This window comes from Neomonachus schauinslandi, chromosome 12, assembly GCF_002201575.2.
Source record: "Neomonachus schauinslandi chromosome 12, ASM220157v2, whole genome shotgun sequence".
Classification (NCBI taxonomy): Eukaryota; Metazoa; Chordata; class Mammalia; order Carnivora; family Phocidae; genus Neomonachus; species Neomonachus schauinslandi.
Window position 1 is genome coordinate 98,621,480 of NC_058414.1, and position 18,431 is coordinate 98,639,910.

The window sequence follows — 18,431 nt, forward strand, 5'->3', positions numbered from 1 at the left end:
AATTTTCCTTCTCTAAGGAATCTATGATCTTATTGCTTGTATATAAGGTAAATTCTTTCATAATATTTGTAATATGTATTCATATACAGCATCAAAACACCAATAACTAATCAACTTAGCCAAATGATAAGCTAATAGTTCAGATGCAAATGCTTGGCACTTCCATAGAAAAAACATCACACTAGATGCCAACTCATACAAGAATTGTCTTGTAAATAGGACATGAGTGAGAGCTAATTACCCCTGCCCAAGAAATGGAAAATAAGAGGAAACTGACGTAGACCCAGAAGAGGTAGACCTGGGGATGGATCAAAGTCACCTGCCCATCTGGGACTCACTGAAGCTTACAGGCGACATTGATGCCCACACTCATGGGTCCCACCAGTGCCGCAGACTGAACTGGCTCACGCCGAAGTCCCTAAGTCAGCTTGTGTCCCTGTGTCCTCTGTTCAACGTGGTGACACGGTCACCAGTTCTGGAAGTTGAGATCCTCCTCAAAAATGTTCTTCCATTCCCAGCTTCTGATCAGTCACCAAGTTCTGCCCAGCTAGGCGACTGTGGGCCCTGCTTGATCAGGAGAGCTCAGGAGCTATCCATGTGAGAGAGACATGGGGGCTTGGTATTTAGAGAGTCTTAATCAGAAAATGCCCAGAGATAAGTATTTAAGGAGACATGGTCTAGAAAGCTGACTGGGGAAGCCAGGGTAGTTCTGAGGATGTGGCTGCTTCTGTGCCATTGTATCTTGTGAGCTTAGTGCTAGCAAGAGTTAGAGACCGGTTGCTAAGAAAGCAACTTGGAGGGGTGCCTGGGTGGCTTAGTCGTTAAAGGTCTGCTTTTGGCTCAGGTCATGATCTCAGGGTCCTGGGATCAAGCCCCATGTTGGGCTCCCTGCTCAGTGGGGAGTCTGCTTCTCTCTCTCCTGCTCCCCCTGCTTGTGCTCTCTGTCAAATAAATAAATAAAATCTTTTTTTTTTAAGATTTTATTTATTCATAAGAGACAGAGAGAGAGAGAGGCAGAGGGAGAAGCAGGCTCCCCGCTGAGCAGGGAGCCTGATGCGGGACTTGATCCCAGGACCCTGGGATCATGACCTGAGCCGAAGGCAGATGCTTAACCATCTGAGCCACCCAGGCGCCCCAATAAATAAAATCTTGAAAGAAAGAAAGAAAGAAAGAAAGAAAGAAAGAAAGAAAGAAAGAAAGAAAGAAAGAAAGAAAGGCTCTAAATGCCATCACAGGGATAACTCCGCAGACTCAGAGGGACCACCTGGTCCAGGGGGCCATGGGGGGCTTCGGGGGAAGGACCCCGGAGAACTGCACTAGGAAACAGCTTGCAGAGCCCGCCTGCCTGCTTCTGCCTATGCTCATCTCCAGATTGCTAAATCATGTCTCCCTGCTTTGTTGCATTAGGGGTGAGCATTCGGCAGAGATGTGTGGCCTAATCATCGTTTTCAGACACACTGAATCAGGTCAAACCTAAACTAGAAAGGAGTTGTAATAGAGATGAGAGAAGAGAGAGACTCTAGAGACAAAACAGGCAGACCTTGGGAACTAAATGTGGGAAGTGAGCATGAGATGCAGAAAAAGGGCATTCACCCTGGTTGAGGCCCTACTGTGTGCCAGGCACTGCACATACTGTAGTATTTATGTGAGGCAGCCCTCATTAGCCCCATTTTATGGATGAGAAATTGAGTTTCAGAGAGGTGAAGTGACTTGCCAAGGGTCACACAGCTAATAAGGACGGGGTCAAGACACTACCCATTAACATAAAACTTTTTTTTTTTCTGTTTAAGCAGCATAACCTAGTCTTGAAATGAAACCTTAAACAAAAGCCCAATACATAAAACAGATCTGCTCTCATGGGGCACCCGGCTGATTCAGTTTGAAGAGCATGGGGTGCATGATCTCGGGGTCATGAGTTTGAGCCCTATGTTGGGCATAGAGATTACTTAAATAAATAATAAATATACTTAAAAAAAAAAAAAAAACCAGATCTGCTCTGGTTAGAAAGGTATAAAGGGAAAAGCAAAACTATGGAGACAGTAAGAAAATCAGTGGTTGTCGGGGGGTAGAGGGAGGGAGGAATGACGAGGTGGAGCAAGGAGAATTTTTAAGCTAGAGAAACAGCTCTTTATGATATTATAATGGTGGATACATGTCATTGTATATTTGTCCAAACCCACAGAATATACACCACCAAGAGTGAACCCTAATGTTGACTATGGTCTCTGAGAGATGAGGATCTGTCAGTGGAGGTTCATCATCTGTAACAAATGTCCCACTCTGGAGGAGGATGTTGATGGTGGGGAGGCTGTGCATGTGTGGGGGGCAGAAGGAAATGGGGACTCTCTGTACCTTCCTTTCAATTTTGCTGTGAACATAAAACTGCTCTAAAAATAAAATCTATGTGGGGCGCCTGGGTGGCTCAGTTGGTAAAGTGACTGCCTTTGGCTCAGGTGATGATCTGGAGTCCCAGGATCGAGTCCTGCATCGGACTCCCTGCTCGGCAGGGAGTCTGCTTCTCCCTCTGACCCTCCCCTCTCTCATGTGCTCTCTCTCTCTCATTCTCTCTCTCAAATAAAAAAATAAAAAGAAAAAAAATCTATGTAAATTTTATTATTTTTTTTAAGAGTGGGAGAGAGGCAGAGGGAGAGAGAGAGAGAGAGAGAATCTTAAGCAGGCTCCATGCCCAGCATGGAGCCCAATGAGGGGCTCGATCTCATAACCCTGTCATCATGACCTGAGCTGAAATCAAGAGTCAGGTGCTTAACTGACTAAGCCACACAGGTGCCCCCCCCCCCCCCGGAAATTTTATTTTGAAAAGGATGAGGGGCCTCAAATCTCCCCAACCTCCATGCCACTCTTCCCTTTGGAAGTCCCTGATGCCACCAAGGGTCCTTCAAGGGCATGGGCGATATAAAGGCCATCATGCCCACCACAAGAGGCAACCCCTTCTGTGAAGAGGCCAAAAGCAGCCCTCTGCAGTCCACACCAGAGGTATGTATGGTACAGCTCTTTCTTCTCACCATTCTGAATTCTGTTCCTGGGTCTCCTCCCCCAGATGGATAGCAGGAATCTATCTCCCAGAGGGTGATCCTTCCAGGTGTTAACCTCTCAGGTCATAAGGAGCTCGCATAACTAGAATGTGTTTGCCCCAGTGCTATGAACTCTGGGGGTCTACTCAGGCCCAGACAACATCTCAGGCCAGCCACCCTGTGGGAAAAGAAAGGGTGTCTAGAGACAGACATGGCCAGGACAGCTCTGAGACCCAAACACCTTCTATAGCTCAGAAAGGAGAATGAAAGAGAAAGTTACGAGAGGCTTCCTGGGTCCATCTCCCTAGGTCGCAGGCCTTTTTTTTTAACTTTTAAAATTCCTACTTATTTCCTTGTCTCAGCAGTCAACCCAGCGTGGACCCCCAGGAGGCATTTAACAAAGGCAAACTGAGTAAAGAATTGTGAGGCCTTTAGGGAGACTCCCTCCTCATCAGCTAGGGACTCACTGAACATGGTATAACAGTTGCAATAAATGATTCACTTAACTGACAGAGCCACCCAGACATCCCAGCAATAAGTGATTCAAAAGCAAGGAGAGAGGAAATGTCTCCTCCAGCCTCCTAAGCTGTGACCCAGAGGTGAGAAAGTTTTTTTTTGTTTTTTTGTTTTTTAAAGATTTTATTTATTTATTTGACAGAGAGAGACACAGCGAGAGAGGGAACACAAGCAGGGGGACTGGGAGAGGGAGAAGCAGGCTTCCCGCGGAGCAGGGAGCCCAATGCAGGGCTCGATCCCAGGACCCTGGGATCGTGACCTGAGCTGAAGGCAGACGCTTAAGGACTGAGCCACCCAGGTGCCCCGAGAAAGTTTCTGATGGGGGAAAATGGATTGAAGAAGCTCTCCTTAAATTTAGAACCGTAAGAACCCTTCAGAACCCTTCATTAGCCCTTCTGGGTCCCAAGGTAGCATTTGCTATCCTGAGGAATAATGTTTCCTCCAACCTAATCTTGTTCATCAATATCACCAGTGGGAGGCAATGGCTCAGAACATCTCAAAGAACCATCCCTCAATCACTAACTTTGAGTTCAGTTATATCCCCTCAATGTGTGTGACTAATAGGATGCAGCGGAACAGATGCCATTCTATTTTCTGGCCAAGGCCTTATTGGCCCAGCAGTTTTTACTTCCTGCTTCTTTGGAATGGTTGTCCTCGAGCAACCGCCACGCTGCGAGAAACCCACACTACATGAAGAGGCCATGTGCAGGTGCTCCAGCTCACAGCTCCATCTGAGCCCCCAGCCAAACCCAACATCACCTGTGGTCATGTAGATGCACCATCTTGGATACCCAACCCAGTCATACCTGCAGATGACTCCAATCCCAGCCACCATCTCAGATTCCTGACAGAGAAGGACCCAAGTGGGCCCCGTAAACCCACACAAATATGAGGGGTATGTTCATTTCCTAGGGCTGCCTTACCACAATACTACAAACTGTGTGGCCTAAAACAATCGAAAGTCATTCTCTCACAGTTCTAGATGCCGGAAGTCTGAAATCAAGGTGTAAGCAGGGAGGTGCTCCCTCCGAAACCTCTAGGAGAGGGTCCTTCCTTGCCTCTTCCAGCTTCTGGTAGTTCCAGGCGTTCTTTGACTTAATGGCAACATAATTCCAATCACTGCCTCCAATGTCACATGGCCTTCTTCACTGACGTCTCTGACCAATTTCCCTCCTCTTGTGAGGACACCAGTTATACTGGATTTGGACCCACCCTAGTAAGCTCATCTTAACTTGATGACATCTGCAAACATTTTATTTTCAAATAAGGTCACATTCACAAGTACTGAGGGTTAGAACTTCAGCATGTATTTTGGGGGGACACAATTTAACCCACAACCCTTGTACACAAGGGACATAAGCTGACTATTTAACGGACGCCAGTCTATGATTAAAAAGTGGATATGCAGGGGCGCCTGGGTGGCTCAGTCGTTAAGCGCCTGCCTTCGGCTCAGGTCATGATCCCAGGGTCCTGGGATCGGGCTCCCTGCTTCTCCCTCTCCCACTCCCTCTGCTTGTGTTCCCTCTCTCGCTGTGTCTCTCTCTGTCAAATAAATAAATAAACTCTTTTTTAAAAAAGTGGATATGCAGGTAATTGAAATGTAATTGGCAGTTTGTTTGACTTGGTTTTAGAATAGATTTAAATTGGGTTTTGTTTTGTGTCTCTTATGGTGTATTCTTCATTAATCTCTATGTACTTTTACAAAAGTCAAGGTTTCTATTCTAAGCCTATTCTATGTAACTCTCAAAGGCTGAGAGTCAGAATTGTATCTGTCCCTGACTAACTGTGTGATCTCAGGCAAATCAACCAGCCTCTCTGGGCATTAGGTGCATTCATTCAACAACCATTTATTAGACTCCTACAATATGTTGGCAGTGGTAGGGGATCAAGAGTTCATACAGCCCAGTGTCTCATTTCACAGATCAGGCAGGTGAGCCAGTGTGGGTTAAAGGAGCTTCCAGTCATAAACCAGCTGTATTCTGATAGTATTCATCGTTAAATGATGGTTCGGGACAAATTTTCTGAAAGGCTTTTTCCAGTCATTAAACTGATTCTGATTCTAAAACCATGAATCTATATTTTACCCATTTAAAATTAAAAAGAAATACTACATTCAATTCAGCTGATGCATTTCTGAGACTCAGAAGTTGTGGCTGCCAAATTATGTCACCACAGTTTCCTTGACTTTGATGCTTATGAATTACGAAGGCAGTGAGTAGAAAGTTTCATCAAACCATCAAAAGCTAAAATGGGGGTTTTTTTTGTACTTTCAGTTTGCATAATTTTGAAGATGCTGTTTTTACTAATCCTAATAATGTCTCCATACTTTTAAAAGCCCCTAGAATACCTCATCGTGGCAAAGCTGAATCACAGGGCTCATCTACCAAGAGCTCAGCCTTGCAAAGGCACTCATTGCCTGATTTAATAGAAAAAAATTAATTTGAGACTAACATGCAAGAAAAAAAGCGAGTATACATCGTACGTACATGATATATGATGTATACACATATCTATACATTATATATACATATGTATATATCACATACTCATATATCATTTTCTTTTTTTTTTTTTAAGATTATTTATTTATTTATTTATTTGACAGAGAGGGAACACAAGCAGGGGGAGTGGGAGAGGGAGAAGCAGGCTTCCTGCTGAGCAGGGAGCCCGACGTGGGGCTTGATTCCAGGACCTTGGGATCATGACCTGAGCCAAAGGCAGACGCTTAACCACTGAGCCACCCAGGCGCCCCTCATATATCATTTTCTTTGAAAATAGGAAGCAATCTCAAATGTTGTATGGATAGGTGTTGGAACTGTTTGTTTGAGATGTATTATTGGATTCATCCTCCAATTATGTGCCAGAGTACCAGACTTAATGATCTGCAGGAATATTTATACGAAAGGATTGCTTTTGAAATTGAAAGGCACGTCATACAGAATATAAGTTAATGGTGACACCAAGCATGTGCTGGGTAAAAAGATGTTTTAATGATGTATCAGGAGAAAAATCTGGGTAAGTGGGATTAAGATACAGATTTAGACTATATGTTCTGCCAGCATCGCAAAACCTGAGAATATGAATCAGAATTAAAGAGTCATAAAATGAGGAAGTGTTTGCTACCTAGTCAGAGCACGGTTATCAATCACGGTCGGCTCCAAATGTTGAAAGCCTGTCAGAAGCACGCAGGGACCATTTCTTTGTTCCTGGGCACTCCTGGGCTCCTTCCCCCCTGTTCCCAAATCCTTGTTAAGTGCATTTTTATAGCACTTGACCCACGCATGGTCCTTATTAGTTTATAGTTCATGTACCTGTCCAGGCTGTGAGCATCTGTGGGAGATAAATTATGTCTTAACTGTCTTGTGTACCCAGGGTCTCCCCGTGCCTTGGGTACAGAAGGTGATCAAGGAGCCATCTTTCTCCAGTCCCTCCACTGACAGCAGCAAAGAGGCTGGGGGCGACGCAGCCATGAAGAGGAAGCTGAAATAATGTGCATTTGGAACAGAACAGATTTTTCCTTCCAGGGAGCTCCGGGTAACTGTTAACAAACGTGCTATTCATTCGTACCTGTCCCCATCCATCCCTGTCTCGGCTGGCGTGGTGACTTCTAGCCTCTGGACTGTTGGGGGAGGGCCTCCTGCCCCGCCGCCCGATGGCAGCCCCAAGGGCAGCTGTCTCTCCGAAGCACCTGCCGCGGACTCAGACGCAAACAGAGCCGCCCTCGCAAAGGTCCTCCTTCTCCCCCGCTTCCACCGAGTCCCGAGCGTGACTCAGACGTGGCAGCGATGAAGGAGAGGGAAGTTTTCTCGGACAGACAGTTTTGGAAGCACGGATCGTACGCACCGCGCCTCGGTTGGGGCGCACCCTTGCCAAGGGCCTTTCCGCCCTGAACGGAGGGTCCCCCCCCCCACCTCCCGACACCCACCCCCCTCCCCGCCCCGGCTTTGCCCGGGCTTCGCGGGATCTCCGCCGGATCTCCTAGCCCAGCTGCCGCTCCCTGGGGACCCACAGAGGACAGCGGGTCGGCCCCGGGTCCGAGATCAGGGACCGGGACCGTCTGGGATCTGGTTCCCCGGCGAGCGCTCAGCGGCGCGGGGTGCCAGGCGCTGGGCCCGGGGGGCTCCCGCCTCGCACGCGAGGCCCGGAGCCCGCTGCACGGCGCTCGTGAAGGTGGAGCTGGAATTCGCTGCGTGAGACCTCGCGGGTAGGCCCTGCCAAAGCCTCGGCTGGCTGCCCTGGGGCTGCCTCGTGGCTTGCACCAGAAGCTTCTCCACGAACTGTCCTTTCCTGATGCTCTTTGCTAGTGAGCAAATGGGAGCCTGGCTCTGCTCTCCACACCGCTTCGGGTGGGACAAAATGCACAGTTTTGCGGAGACTTTCTGCTCTCCTCCGAGTTTCCTTTCCCACCGCTTTATATTAAAGGCAGCTAGCGAGGGCCCAAGAGCGAGCCGTGGCTCCTCCCATTTGCCTGGCACTTTCCACATTAGCAGTTCCTTCCATCTTCCCGGGAGAGGTCGGCTTCACTCCCGCCCTTCACTCCTTCTCTGGTCTGGAGGCTGAAAGGTTCTGGTGAGCCGCGGACTTCTGTAAGGAGGAGAGAATGTCAGGAGTGTCGCCTGCGGCCGCACCACAAAAACGAAAAGGCTGACAAGAAGGGGCAATGCTCTGAGGTTGGCAGCGACCTGGGCCCGGCCGGGTCCTTTGACAGAGGAGTCGCAGAGAGCGCTAACCGGGGCTGTGTGTTGGGTGCCACCGTGGATTAGGCCCTTTGAGATCCTAGTATTTACACGCCACCTCCACAATAGCCTTCTGAAGAGGGCGGGATTCCCATTTCACAGATGGGAAGATGGCGGCCCAGAGACTTTAATCGCCTTCCCAGGCTCATGCAGCGGGCCCCGCCTGGCTGTCTACACGAATCATCTTTCTTATGGTTCATCACTACTCTTCATTTTCCTGTGCTCATTCTGGTCTCTTGCTTATGACAAAGTGTCACCGATTTCAAGGAGTAGAGAATTCGGGTTGGGATCTGTCTGACAACCTTACTGGGTCAGAGTTCAAAGTAAGTACATTAGGGCAGTTCTCAAAGTGTCGTCTGTGGAGCGGGGTCCAAAATGTCACCATCTGCCCAGGGAAAAATATAAAAACTAACCACCTAAAAAGTTTTAAGGCAGGGTTTTTCAACCTTGGCACTGTTGATATTTTGAGCCTAATTATTCCTTAGCATGGGTGTGGGTGGGGGCTGTCCTGGGCGCTGCAGGACATGGAACAGCCTCCCTGGCCTCTGCCCACCAGTCGCCAGGAACACCCCCTCCCCAGCCGGGACAGCCGAAACTGTCTCCAGACATTGCTAAATGTCCCCTGGGCGGGGCAGGGGGAGGGGGCAAAATCATCCCCTCCCTCAGTAGAGAACGCCTTTTTAAAATTGCCCGAGGGATTTTATGTCTTTTCAATCAAATAATAAAAATATTGGACCCTGAATTTTGTATGTCTTCCTGGTTTTTTAATTTCATTTTTCCAGTAATTCATTTTTATTGATTTTATTAAAGTATCAGTCTGCAAGACATTGGGGAAATAAAAAGCAAAACAAAACTGGTCTTTCCCCATGGATGGCTGGAGAAGGAAGCCCTGTCTCGGGGGGAGAATATAACGGACAGCCTTGTGAGAGGCCATTGGGAGGACACAGGAACTACCCCACCGAATCCTGTCCGATGCTCACCAGTGGCTGTGGTGTGTGGCCCTGAACAGAGCCTTTTCTTTTTTTAAGATTTTTATTGGGATGCCTTGGTGGCTCAGTCCTTAAGCATCTGCCTTCGGCTCAGGTCATGATCCCAGGGTCCTGGGATCGAGCCCCGCATCGGGCTCCCCGCTCAGCGGGAAGCCTGCTTCTCCCTCTCCCACTCGCCCTGCTTGTGTTCCCTCTCTCACTGTGTCTCTCTCTGTCAAATAAAAAAAAAAAAGTATTTATTTATTTGAGAGAGAGAGAGAGAGCAAGCACAAGCAGGGGTAGAGGCAGAGGGAGAGGGAGAAGAAGCTGAGCAGGGAGCCCCACTCGGGGGGGGACTCTAGGGTCCTGACCTGAGCCAAAGGCAGATGTTTAAGCGACTGAGCCACCCAGGCGCCCCTGAACAGAGCCTTTTAATATTTAATTTTTTTTAACATGTGGCAAAGACACATGGTACAAAATTGCAAAGGCACAACGCCCCCTCCACCGCGATACACCTCCCCTTACGGTTACCAGTGTCTCATCTTACACCCCCTACAAGATCTTCCTAGTCTGGGCAGACAGACAGACATTCCTATGTCCTCTTTCTCTCCCTCCGACGATAGACTTTCAAGTGGTGGCAGGTCCGGTGGTGCCACAGTGCACACCCTGCCCCCCACGCGCGCAGGAAATCATCTTGATGGACGACTCTGCAACTAGATTACTTTCAGGCTCTTGGCAACACTGTTTTTATTGTCGGTGTCATCAACTTCAGGTCTGTATGTCAATATATCTTTTTCTGATTGCAAAAGAAATATACGCATATTATAAAATTGGAGTATCCTAGAAATCTGTAACTCTAAATGTGAAAATACCTATAATCTCACTCTGTCCTGCTCCTCATGATGATCACTGTGGTTAGATAATCTTCCAGAGGGGTGTGTGTGTGTTTAACCATAAATCTGTATATGTATGTGTGTGTGTGTGTGTGTGTATTTAAACAAATGGAATCATACTGTGTATTCTATTCTACAACAACTGTCCTTGGATAGTAAGGGTACGTAGAAAAATGCCAGACAAAGGTTCTGATACTAGAACAAGAACAATTTAAAATAATCTATTTGTAAAGCAAAGAACTCCTGAGACTACATCTCACCAGATTTCAGAGATGTGAAAATTCGCTGATGTGTAGCCATATGGTTGTATGTTTATTTCCTTAAAGTTCACCCAAAAGGATTGTTCTCATGCAGTATTTATTAAAATGTATGTTTTCTGTCTAACATTATTGAACAAAACAAATATTTCCCTGGACCAGCCTAACCATCTTATTAACTGTAAATTGCATTATCTGAAGTGCAATCAATATTCTTCTGGTATACAGTGCTCCTAACATATAATTCTAAACCACATTAGTAGAGGGAGAAGCCTGCAGAAGATTTAACAGGCTTTGTCTTGTCTAGCTATTGTTCAGATTTCTTCATCCAAACCCTGCAGTCTGAACTGAGCATTAATTATCACCGAGAGCAGGGAAAATGTCATTTAAAAAAAAAACAACCATTGACAATCGTAGGTCAAGAAATGGCACTTTCAGGTTTGGATACCCAGATCAAACGTTCCTCCCAAGAACATGCTTTGAGCGTGTTTTATACTCCCAAGTTCTGAGCTGGGGGCTGTGGGTGACACGAAGATGGTAAGGATGTAGTCCCTGTCTTTGCAGAGATTTCTTAGGACATGGTTTCTCTCTTTAAGAAAGAGTATACTGTAAAACATTCTACTTCTTGGTGATTTAAGCTCATGTACTAGATATCAAGTAAACATTTTTGCTGCATAGGTACATATTAAAACCCCCTTCTTGGGGCGCCTGGGTGGCTCAATCAGTTAAGCGTCTGACTCTTGATTTCGGCTCAGGTCATGATATCAGGGTCATGGGATGGAGCCCCACATCTGACTCTGCACTGGGTGTGGAGTATGCTTGGGATTCTCTCTTCTCTCTCCCTCTGCCCCTGCCCCCACCCTGCTTATGCTCTCTCTCAAAAAAAAAAAAAAAAACACAAAAACTTCTCAGTGTAGGCATCTCTCATCTCCTGCAGAATAAAATTTTTTAAAGTTTCCTTAAACTGAATTTCCACTAAATGAATCCTTCCATTATAAAGTCAGACGGGCTTTCCAAAAACAAAACCAAACCAAAAGCACTGTCTTGAAATGCAAGGGAAGTATCACTTAAAAAGCAGGCATCTAAAAATTACAATACTGAAAATGCCTGCTTAAGAGTGTATAGCACTGAGCAAGCACTCGATACATTTTCATTGTTAAATTAACATATTAATGATACTAATATTGGCCATGTTTTTCAAATTCCCCTTTGTCCCTAAAGGGCTTATCCGCTTCCTAAGTCTGACTCGGAAAATGGCAACACAACCATCAATGAAAAAGGAAACATACCCAGCGACCCTGACAACAACCGTGGGTCTGGTTCACATCCAGTCCCCCTGTGAATATTGCAGTTACCGGAGCTTTAGGATTTGGTGAAGTTCTATTTTACCCTCAAACCTCCATATCTAGCTGCGTCTCTAAAGCAATTTTTTATAGGTTTCGCTTTAATATGCTTCTAGAATTTACTTTTGTCTTACCAATGTATTCGGTAAAGAGGTAAGTGGATAATTGATTAGTTGCCTAAGACCGGAATTCTAATATCCAAGCCTCAGTATGAGGGGTCTGATTTCTAAAAACACAGCTTTCTCCTTACTGACCTGGTGAATCTGCCCCCAACAAACATTACCACTGCTCTCCCTGGAGAGGCAACTCCAAAGCGTCCTGAGTTTTCGCTCATGGTTATCACCCTCAGGTGATTAGAGATGCCATAATTGCATGGTCTGATAGTAAATCCCCCCTTACATGTACAGATACATTTAAAAATACCGAAAGTCCTGGATTTAAGATGACACACTTTTTAAACAAATTAATACTAACTCCATAATACATAAACAAACCTTTCTACTACTTCTTTTCCCATAGTAGCTTTTATGCTCTCTCCACTCTTATCCCAGACCTTTATTTAAAAGGTCACGTTTAGGGGCACGTGGGGGGCTCAGTCAGTTAAGTGTCCGACTCTTGATTTGGGCTCAGGTCATGATCTCCGGGTCGTGAGATGGAGCCCTATGTTGGGCCCCATGCTCAGTGCAGAGTCTGCTGGAGATTCTCTTTCTGTCTCTCTCTCTGCCCCTCCCCCCTCTCTAAATACAACAAAATAAAAAAATAAAAAGTCACCTTTATAATTCACCCACACTCTATTTGTGATGTCAGTTCCCAGCGGGCAACACTGGCCTATGTTCTTTCCAATTCAGGTTGGTGTCTGGTGTCTGTCTGTCTGTCTCTCTCCCCTGTCTCTTCTCCATCTAAGAATCCATTCTGCATCCAGCTCCAGAGGCCAGTGGTGGCCCAGCGTTTCTCCAGCTTTCTGTTTTTTTTCTCCACTCAAATTTTGTAGCCAAAAGCCTGTGTCCAGTGGACACATCAGAGTCTGTGAAAAAAAAATCCTGAGTTCTACTAGTCACTAAAAGAAGAAAGTCACTTAAACTACTCTGTATAATTTGCCATAATATTCAAGTTTACAGGCTTTAGGTTATAAAGCTTCCCTTAGCAAGAGATGTCTACAGAAATCTTGAGCTGCTCAGCTGACCCCATCATCACACGAAACCTCAACCACACACACACAAACATTCACTCAACTTACGAGGTGTCAGGCCTACAGAATTTCAAATGACGTCAGCCACCACCTACTACAGTTTTATGGGCTGGCAACATCTGGAGATGAAGAGCCCGAAGTGTTTTAACAGCAGCCAGCAGTCTGGTACTACAGTTTCCTGCAAGGATATCACCCCACAGGTAAAGTCTCCTCCGTAATTGTCAGGGATTAGTCTCCCAGCAAGTACTAGATCCTCCTTCCAGAACTTTCCTGGTACACCTGACACTATCAGTTACCACCAAGGTCTACATATGATGATTTTTTTAAAAGAAGAGAGACAGGAAGTGAATCATCGTAAGGTTGGTTTGGTGGGAAGGAAAGATGCGAGTTCGAGTTCTAGCTTTGGGATATTATTATGGGTTGGAAAAAGATATCTTGAAGTCCTAACCCCCAATACTCCTCTGGAACTAGGATTTTTGCAGATGTGACTCGTTAAGATGAGAGCATACTGGAGTAGAGCGGGCCCTTCGTCCAATGACTGGCGTCCTTACAAGAAGAGGGAAGACCACCATGTGAAGACGGACACACAAGGGAATGTCATGATGACTGGAGGAGGAAGAGATTGGAGGGATGTGTCTGCAAGGCAAGGGACACCAAGGGTTTCCAGCCACAGCAGAAACAGGAAGAGGCAAGGAAGGATTCTACCCAGAGTCTCAAAGAGAACTTGACCCTGGTGACACCTTGACTTTGGACTTCCAGGCTCCAGAACTGTCCAACAATCAAGTTCTATGGTTCTCGGCACCCAGCTGATGGTACTTTGTTCAATCAGCCCAAGGAGACCGATCCACATGTAGAAGGCAGGTGACATTGGACGAGAATCCTCATCTTGCCGAAGGTTTTTGTTACTGTACAAAACAGCCTAGGAGGCAGGTACCACAGGACTGTAAAGAGCCCTTTGTGTAAAATAACTACAAAACTCTGGTTATAGTTCGTGTCTGTTCAATTCTCTTCTAAAAGTGGCTCAGAAAGAGCTGGGTGGTGATGACCTAGCATTCAGCATTTGGGTTTCACCCTCGGGACAGGTTTGGTCACATTCTGAGAACAGCAACAAATCGAGAGTGCCAATTCCTCACATGGATGTGGAAAAACCCCGACCTGGGAGGGGGTCTGGCCACCTGGCTCACAGCGTGTCCTAAGTACAGCCGGGTGCCTGAGCTACATCCTCGGGAAGAAATTCTGAAACCAGCACTTACTTTACTTCTCAAAATGGCAGACCAAATGAGGACAAGTTTTATTCAAGACAAAAAAAAAAGCCAGTCTATCTATGGTGTCCCAAAGGTGAGGTGACCTTTACCACTTTCTCGAAGGTCTAGGTGTCTATTTACACCAGCTGTGCTCGCCTTGAGATTTTTGCCTCCATCTTTCCTTCTTTCTTTTTTTTTTTTTAGATTTTATTTATTTATTTGACAGAGAGAGAGACCGCAAGAGAGGGAACACAAGCAGGGGGAGTGGAAGAGGGAGAAGCAGGCTTCCCGCAGAGCAAAGAGCCCGATGTGGGGCTCCATCCCAGGACCCCGAGATCATGACCTGAGCTGAAGGCAGGGAGACACTTAGCTGATTGAGCCACCCAAGGGCCCCTCCATCTTTCTTTAATTGTTTTAAATTTCACAAGGGATTTGTAAATATATTCTCCATTTAAAAGTTTCAAATGATGGGGCACCTGGGTGGCTCAGTCATTAGGCGTCTGCCTTCGGCTTGGGTCATGGTCCCGGGGTCCTGGGATGGAGCCCTTTGTCGGGCTCCCCGCTCGGTGAGCCTGCTTCTCCCTCTCCTACTCCCCCTGCTTGTGTTCCCTCTCTCGCTGTCAATCTCTCTCTGCCAAATAAAAAATAAATAAAATCTTCAGAAAAAAAAAAAAAGATTCAAATGATACTAGAGTAGGTAGGGGAAAAGGGGACAATCCCCTCCCCTCACCCCATCCCCACCTTCCTCCTCAGAGGTGGCCACTGTTAGCAGCAGGCCTGGCCTAGTTGAGCGCTTTTCCTGTGCATTTGCACAACGCACGTGTTCGTAAGCACGCAGAGAGCATGTAAGATGTCACTCTCTTTCTAAACCCACGCCTCCAAAAGCCTATAGGTTGTCCTTTCCCCAGACACAGCCTACATATTCAATCTGAACTTTATCACAGCGTGACATCTTCTCATGGTGCTCTTAGAATGTTGAGCTGTTATGATTTAGGTTGGGGATGCAATAGAAACTCCTTGTAAATACCCTTTAAAAGCAATTTTCATTTAACTTTAGGACACTGTCATCACACAACTATGTACAATATAATGCAGGTCGTAGGACAAATGGAAACGGATGTTGTGGAGAAAAGGTGAGCCGGACCTCTGGAGCTGAGAGCAATGAAGTCCATGTCTGCCATGAGAGAAAAGTTCAAGATGCTCATGAATGTGGTTTATCATTTCCATCATGTCTACAAGTTCAGCCACTAGGGGTAAAAGTTTCCAAACTGAGTCTGGACTTTAGGAAGATTCTATAAGCAACAGTGGAACCTGCCACCCAAATTGTTCCCTTCCTCACCTTTGGTCGCAGGGCCTCCTTTGCCTGTTCTGGGCTTGCAAGCCCAGAGTCCTTTTTATTTATTTGTTTGTTTATTTTAAAGTAGGCTTCATGCCCACCATGGGGCTTGAACTCATGACCCTGAGCTTCAGAGTCGAATGTTCCACCAACTGAGGCAACCAGGCATCACCCCTAGGATTCTTTTTATATCCTCTTCCCTTCACTCTCTGCAGGCAGCCCATCACCTCTGCCCTTTCTGAATGTGTGTTGGCTTTGACCTTCCCCAGAGCTGCAGTGGGGCCTTCGCAGCCTCTCCTCTAGGTCATGCCTGCCATCTCCTGACCAGACTCCCTGGCTCGGACTTCCCTGCTCTAAGCTGTCTGGCACCCTGGTGCCCTTGAAAATTCCCAGGCCCAAATCTTCTTTGTCATGCTATAGGAGGTGATGTGGGCTGGACACTTTTCGGGGGTAAAGATTTGAGGTTTCAACTAGTTCTCATAGGAAAAATGTGGCCATGCCTTCAGGTGCTCAGTGGGCCACCTCCTCATGGGCTGGCTGACTCTCCATCAGTGCATCCCTGGGAACTGTATGTAATGAGAGTAAGCCCAGTTTTATGGGGAAGGAGATTCATAATTTTCCACTGCATTTTCGAGGGCATTCTTGACCCCACAAAGAAAAGGCATAAGAACCTTTAAATATTAGAATCTCTTCTGAATTTCAACATTGGTCAGAGGTCAGATTTAAATTGGTTACTCATTCATTCATCCATTAAAATAAAGGTGACGGGTGGGGGGGTGGTGCCTGGCTGACTCAGTCAGTAGAGCATGAGACTCTTGACCTCAAGGTTGTAAGTTGGAGCCCCACGTTGGGTGTACAGATTACTATAAAACAATCTTTAAAAAATAATTTAAAAAATAAAAGCAACAGGGCCATAAACTGTCCTTCAGCAGGATCAATCCTTTGTCAAGGTAGATCATAAGATGAGAATGGACCTGGACAGCCAAGGCTTCTTGGGGAAATGCTGTGGTTGACCTATGGTTCCTGGTTATGACCTTGGCTTTTTATTATCAGGTTGTTTTCAATTTGCTTGATTTTTTCCTCACAACACTTACTACCATGTAACATGCTATGTCTTGTAGTTACTTACTTTTCTTTTTTGTCTGTCTCCCTCCACTGGGCTATAAATTCCATGAGAGTAGTAGGAACTCAATCCATTTCTGTTGAATGAATGAATGATGCGTTCTCCCACCATCCAGTGGCACTCTCCACATCACCTGTAACTTTATCTCAGTCTCTGCCCACATCTCAATTCATCCAGACTCACTGAGCCCTCATTTCCAATTGCCTCAAATCTGCCCCTTCCTCCTCTTGGTCACTGCTACCACCACCATTTTGCCCAGTGACCCATGAATTAGCCTCCTAAATCGTCTCCCTGCCTTAGCTCTTCCCTTGGTACATCCTATATTGCCACCTCATGTTAATTCCTAAAAATATCACTTAGATAATGAGTCTCCCCAAGCCAAAAAAAAAAGGGGAGGGGGAGCAACCACAATGGCTCTAAAAAACAAGATTATAACTTCCTCTTTGTACCTCTGGTTTTTTTCTAATTTTTCCACATTAAAGGTATTCTCTTTTCATTCTAAAAGGTTATTGACGATAAACCCCCAAAATGGTTTTCTCGTGCCTACACGAAGGTTCTCCACGGTGTGGCCACCGCAGTCCAGATACCCTCAGCTGCCCTACCTGCCCCTCTGAATGGTTTCTACCCTTCTACGCACCGACGAAGCTAAACTCTGACCTGCATTTCAGGGACAGAGTCTCCCTCAGATCTCATGAAAGGAAACCAGATGGGTCAGGACGATTCCAAGGCATGAGGGGCTACAAACTTAGTCAGATGGAAGCCATATGTTGAAGACACACATCTGACCAAGCGAGAATCCCCCAAGGCAAACACTTGAGGTCTCAGTTGCATTACTCACTCCCGCGTTCTGAAATTCCTTCCTCTCACTCCATTATCCTTAATTTGAATTTGGAGTGTTGCACTGATTTTTTCTCATTGCTTACTTTTTTAATGCTAGCATGGTCATTGTGCTTTACTATTCAATAAACCATAAGAAATCTAAAATGCAAGCCTTCCTCTGAGGATAAATGAAATTGATTTTTTAAATCCATTTGGATTCACCAGAAACAACTGCCTTTTAACACTCATGTGAACTCCTACCTAATTATTTTTAGGGCTTTGGGCTAGAAAGCAAATTGCATTATGTTCTTCTAAAAGTATATACTTACAGAACCATCTGTAATCCCTTCAAAGCAATCTTTGCAAGTCACTACTGGAATACATATTGTTATAAATTCTATTAGATCATAGAATTACAGGGCTGGAAGTGATCTAGAGAACTGACAGATCCCCAATGTCTTCAAAACCACATCTTCACTAGGCCAGGAAATAAAGGACCAAATGTGCATGTTCCAAAATTTCTTCCTGCTTCCACCTCCCTAAGCGGTAAAAATACTTTCATGTAGAATGAGACCAAATCCATAAGCATTTAAATTTAAAAAGGGAATGCAGGAAGACTTGTGCTGTGCTAGGACCCATGATGACTTCCCTTACCATGCACATCTGCAGGAATCAAGTGCAAATACTCGGAGGCCAGCCCCATCCTTTCCAGTCCAACCTTTTCACTAGCTTATCAGAGGCGGGAGCCACCAGGAGCCAAATCCAGTCGACTGAGTTGACCCCCACCCGAGTTCCCACAACAGAAGCTAGCTGTTAACCCTATAAATATTATTGACCCCGGTGCTGGGGTTATCATTAACCTAGGGAATCAAGAGCTACTGGCGATTGTCTGGCAAATGGATGAGGACACTTCTCCTTCTTCCTGAGATTACATGAAGGCCACTTGGCAGGTGAGGCCGGCTCCAAATGAAGGTC

General features: G+C 46.0%; 1 pseudogene; it reads left to right on the plus strand.

Moving 5' to 3' along the window:
• The first annotated feature begins 2,904 nt into the window (after positions 1-2,904).
• LOC123326389 overlaps positions 2,905-18,431 on the plus strand; it is a 51,698-nt pseudogene continuing 36,171 nt past the window's right edge.